We start from the raw sequence: 6,000 nt of genomic DNA on the forward strand, positions 1-6,000 counted from the left end.
GGCTGGTCCTCTTGACATTTAAGCTTTACTTCTGATTACCATTCCAGTGTATTTCCTTGAACAAAAGCCTGTCAACCACTTTGCCATTTATTTATTCAGTGAAAAATCATTGCTGCCAGGCACGGTGGCCAGCACTTTGGGAAGCCAAGGTGGGTGGATCGCCTGAGGTCGGGAGTTCGAGATCAGCCTGACCAACATGGAGAAACCCCGTCTCTACTAAAAATACAAAATTAGCCAGGCGTGGTGGCACATGCCTGTAATCCCAGTTACTCAGGAGGCTGAGGCAGGAGAATTGCTTGAACCCAGGAGGCGGAGGTTGTGGTGAGCTGAGATCGCACCATTGCACTCCAGCCTGGGCAACAAGAACAAAACTCCATCTCAAAAAAGCATTGCTGCCCACTGTGTGCCAGGCACAGGGGTAGAGGTGATACGTATTTGTGATAATGGACCTTACGTACTACCAGTTCTCTGCCTGTCTTACTAAATAAGCAGGAAGAATAATAGCTCATGTTTCTTGGACCCTTACTGTGTGTCCAGCACCATGCTAAACATTTAACTCATATAACTCATTTAATCCTCCCAGCCACCCTGTAATCTGTGTTCTCTTATTATCTGTGTTCTATCAATGTGAGTCCAGAGGCACTGAAAGGTTAAAGAACCTGCCCTTGGTCATACAGTAGAATATACAGTAGAACCTGCCCCAGGTCTAGCCAAGGAAAGGAGGCAGATCAAATCCCAGAATGGCACTGTGGAACATAGGCTCCTGGCCACCATGTGTTAGATAATGGGTGCTCCACTGCTCAGTGCCCACAGCTATCATTCGCCTCCCTAGGGTTCAGTGACTCCTCACTAAATGCTGGTGGCAAAGTCTCAAGAGTTACCTTTCCTGAACCAAAAATAATTGCTTCAGGATTCTGCCTCAGTTGCTTTGCCTGTAGAGATTGGGTTTCCAGTGTTTATTTCTTTTGTAGAGTTTCTTATTATGGAATGATGTTCTGTCTTTGCTGTAGATTCAAATGAGGAGATACTTCCCATTAATGACCACAGATGGCCAGTGTATTTGATTTATTTCCATCCAAGATTCAATGACTCTCCAATGCCAGGCTCATGAGAAAATTGCTGGCTTGGGTGGTCACAGCTGGGGGTCTTTGCCATGACCCAGTGAGCACAAAGGAAGTCCGTCAGCTTGAGACCCCCAGGTAATGGGGATACAGAGACGAACAAATAAGACAGGTCCTTGCATTTAGGGAGCTGTGGTATTGAAGAAGACTGGGAAGCAAATAAATGGCAGCATAGTGTCTTAAGTGCAGCAGTAGAAATATATGGGAGAATGTTTTAAGAGCTACCTACATTCAAAGCTTGGGACTTTGAACAAGTTGCCTACCATCAGTGCCTGTTTACTTGTCTGTGAAACCGAAATGTTAAAGAGTATCTACCTCATAGAATTGTGATGAAAATTAAATGTCAATTTAATGCTCATATATGGAACACTGCATGGCACATAAAAAGTACTTTATCAGGGTTGGCTATTATATAAAATATGGGGTAGCACAGAGAATGAAACAACTAGTTAAATTTTTGGAGAATCAGGAAAGCTTCTTAGGAGTTGGTATATGAATTGTGTTTTAAAGAAGTCTAGGAGTTCATAAAAGTCAAAGAGCAGGAAATACAGAAAGAGCAAATACAAGAGAATTCTAATAGCCTTACTTCCCAAGGTGGTTTGAATGAGAACCTGCACACACTTTCAGTGTACCTGCAGATACAGCAGATTGTAAAGGATTGTGACTTGACAAGTTAAGTATATTCTCAGTCTAATAGAGCAACTTGGAATCAGGTAATCTCACCCTGGGCCCAAGTGGAATGGATGAGGAGTTAGGCGGGGCTAACCTCCATCAGCTCTGCACACAGGTGCAAACTGATGCCAACAACTCAATGACTCCTTTATTTGCAGCAGGCTTTTTCCTGTTGACTCATCCCTGAACACATTTCTTTAATATAGTCTAATTAGAGTAGCATTCCAAAACAGCCTGAGAGAATTATGTGTTAGAAGTTTGAGGTCCCAATCACTTACTCTCCATCACTGCAAGCTCTAATAAAGATAAATAAGGAGGAGGAGCTAAATGAGGTCAAATGATTCACCTTCTTGGTGGAGGCTCAGTAACTCCTAGCTGGACTAAAGAACCTAGCTAAGAGCTGAGGCCAAAGTGGAGAATCTCCTTATCTTTTTTCAAGTAGAGATAACGGGTCACCAATGGAAGTTGGCCTGACTTACGACTTGCAGGTGAAAAATCTGGAGTAGTTGGTCTCCCAGAGGTGTCACAGCCTAGTGTGCACACCCTGTGGGAGTGGACATAGGGGTTCAAGAACACAGCAAACACAGAATGGGAAATGGATGAACCTAACCACGTCAAAATTCCCTGATACATTGTTAAGGAATGTTTGTTAACTTAGTGGACATAGAAAAGATGGACTTTTGAAAAGGCACAAATGATTGAATGGTAGCAGGCTACCAAATGAACTCTTATCCAAGTCCCTTCAAGCCTGCCTACTCCCCCAGATTCCCCTCTGGACTACCAATTACCTCCACCCCTATCCCAAGGACACAGCTGAGACATTTGTGAGCACTCGCTCAGCCATATGTTCAGACATTTGTCAGATGTTGACCTCCAAGAGACACAACTGGCATGAAACTGCCAATTAGCACTTCAGAAATAATGTTCTCTCACCAGTGATGCTAAAAGGGAAACTTCATATAAAGGAGAATATATTTGTGAAACACATATAAAGGATTGTATCCAGACTATATAAAGGTCTCTTAAAACTTCAATAAAATAATAGAACAATTCAGTTTTAAAACAGGCAATATCCAGGCGAGGTAGAAAAAAGAAAAAAAATTAATGTGAGAACGTACATTTCATCAAGAAGGTATAGATGAACAAGCACATGAAAAGCTGCTCAGCATAATTGGTCATTAGAGAAATGCAAATTACAAAAGAATGCTGCATACCTATCAGAATAGCTAAAACTTTTTTTTTTTTTTTTTGGTGGGGAAAGGGGGTGTTTTGTTTTGTTTTTGAGACGGAGTATATCTCTCTGTCACCCAGGCTGGAGTGCAGTGGCACAATCTTGGCTCACTGCAACCTCTGCCTCCCCAGTTCAAGCGATTCTCCTGCCCCAGCCTCCCAAGTAGCTGGGATCACAGGCGTTCTTCACCACACCCAGCTGACTTTTGTATTTTTAGTTGAGATGGGTTTTTTTTCCATCTTGGCCAGTCTGGTCTCGAACTCCTGGCCTCGGGTGATCCGCCCACCTCAGCTTCCCAAAGTGCTGAGATTACAGGCGTGAGCCACTGCCCCCGGCCAGAATAGCTAAAACTTTAGAAACCTGACAGTGTCAAGTGCTACCGAGCATGCAGAGCAACCAGAACGCACACATGGTTCATGGAATGCCAAAGGATACCGGTTCTTTGGAAAACAGTTTGGCAGTTTATTGTAAAGTTAAACACACTACCATACACAACCCAGCAATCCCATTCCTAGAAGTTTACCCAGGAGAAATGAAGACATATATGCACACACAAAAGCCTGTATAGAAGGATTTATAGCAGTTTTATTTATTTATTTATTTTTGATACGGAGTTTCGCTCTTGTCACCCAGGCTGGAGTGCAGTGGCACAATCTCAGCTTACTGCAACCTCCACCTCCCGGGTTCGAATGATTCTCCAGATTTGCCCCCGGAGTAGTTGGGATTACAGACATGCGCCACCACAACCAGCTAATTTTTTTTTTTTTTTTTTGAGACGGAGTCTCGCTCTGCCACTCAGGCTGGAGTGCAGTGGCGCAATCTCAGCTCACGGCAGCCTCTGCCTCCCAGGTTCAAGCAATTCTCTGCCTCAGCCTCCTGAGTAGCTGGGATTACAGGTGCCCACCGCCACACCTGGCTAATGTTTTGTTTTGTTTTGTTTTGTTTTTCTGAGACGGAGTTTCGCTCTTGTTGCCCAAGCTGGAGTGCAATGGTGCGATCTTGGCTCAACACAACCTCTGTCTCCCGGGCTCAAGCAATTCTCCTGCCTCAGCCTCCTGAGTAGCCGGGATTACAGGCATGCGCCACCACGCCTGGCTAGTTTTGTATTTTTAGTAGAGACAGGGTTTCTCCGTGTTAGGCTGGTGTCGAGCTCCCAACCTCAGGTGATCCGCCCACTTTGGCCTCCCAAAGTGCTGGGATTACAGGTGTGAGCCACTGCGCCTGGCCATTTTTTTGTATTTTTAGTAGAGATGGGGGTTTCATCAAGTTAGCCAGGCTGGTCTTGAACTCCTGACCTCGTGATCCACCTGCCTCGGCCTCCCAAAGTGCTGGGATTACAGGCGTGAGCCACTGCTCCTGGCTTATAGCAGCTTTAATTCTAATCACCAAAAACAGGAAACCATCCAAATGTCCACCAACTTGTAACTAGAGAAAGCAAACTGTAGTATAGTCATACAATGGAATGGTTTAAAGAAACCAGATTCTTAGTGGTATGTACTGTATGCTTCCGTGTATGTGGCATTCTGGAAAAGGCAAAACCAGAGGGATAAAAACACAGGACAGTATTTGCCTGAGGTTGACTACAAAGAAAGACAAGGTAACTTCACAGGTAATGGAAATCCTGATAGTGGTGGCAGCTACATGACACTGCGTGTGTTAAAACTTGCACATTGTGAGTTTTACTGCATAAAAGTGTTAACTAAAAGAGTGTCTGGGTACGGTGGCTCAGGCCTATAATCCCAGCACTTTGGGAGGCTGAGTCAGGAGGATCACCAGAGGTCAGGAGTTCGAGACCAGCCTGGCCGACATGGCAAAACCCCGTCTCTACTAAAAATACAAAAATTAGCCAGGTGTGGTGACACGCACATGTAATCCCAGCTACTTGGGAGGTTGAGGCAGGAGAATCACTTGAACATGGGAGGCAGAGACTGCATTGAGCCAAGATGGTGCACTCCAGCCTGGGTGACAGAGACTCCATCTCAAAAAAAAAAGAGGTTGAGGGAAATAGCTTTTATTTGGGAAATAAAGATTTGCAATTTGTGTACACTGAAGCAAGGCAGTCCTGAATAGTAGCCTGTAAGGCAAGCTCAGTAGAGGATTTTTATAGGGAGTTTCCACAAAACGCTGTTTTCAGAGGCATTTCATTGGGCTGGGCAGAAATCCTACATGGCAAACCTGTTCTGATTGGTTAGTTAACTAGGCTATTCCCAGCTGAGAGTTGTTGACAGCTGCGAATGCTGACTGCAGTTGTTTATCCAAGTCTATTGGAACATTCTGTGGTTTGACCTTCAGCAGGTGTGAGTGCAGTCCTCGGTGCTTATTTTCTTTCACAAAAGTATATCTCGGTAAAACTGACTCTAGAAAATTAAATAGGATGGAAACTGGAAATGAATGTCGATGAACAGGGACAGGTTAAATAAAGTATAACTTGTCTGTATCATGGAATGTCTGCAACAGTTAAAAAGGCACATCAGTGGCCAGGTGCGGTGGCTCACGCCTGTAATCTCAGCACTTTGGGAGGCCGAGGTGGGCAGATCACCTGAGGTCAGGAGTTCGAGACCAGCCTGGCCAACATGGTGAAACCCCACCTCTACTAAAAATACAAAAATTAGCCAGGCTTGGTGGCACGTGCCTGTAATCTCAGCTACTCGCGAGGCTGAGGCAGGAGAATCGCTTGAACCTGGGAGGTGGAGGTTGCAGTGAGCCAAGATAGCACCATTGCACTCCAGCCAGAGTGACAGGACAAGACTCTCTCCAAAAAAAACAAAGGAGGGGCATATCAGTGTATCTGACAGGGAAAGAGTTCCACATGCTTAAGTGTAAAAAGTTTCAAAACAATGTTAACAGTAAGCCCACCCCCTTTAAATTGATAAAAATGAAACAATATCTATTGCTACATGAGCTTATACATATACACACACACAGGAAACAGGAAACATACCAAACTCTTTAACAGTGCCACCTCTGGGGAGGAGA

The sequence above is a fragment of the Pan troglodytes genome, chromosome 14 (assembly GCF_028858775.2).
Source record: "Pan troglodytes isolate AG18354 chromosome 14, NHGRI_mPanTro3-v2.0_pri, whole genome shotgun sequence".
Taxonomy (NCBI): domain Eukaryota; kingdom Metazoa; phylum Chordata; class Mammalia; order Primates; family Hominidae; genus Pan; species Pan troglodytes.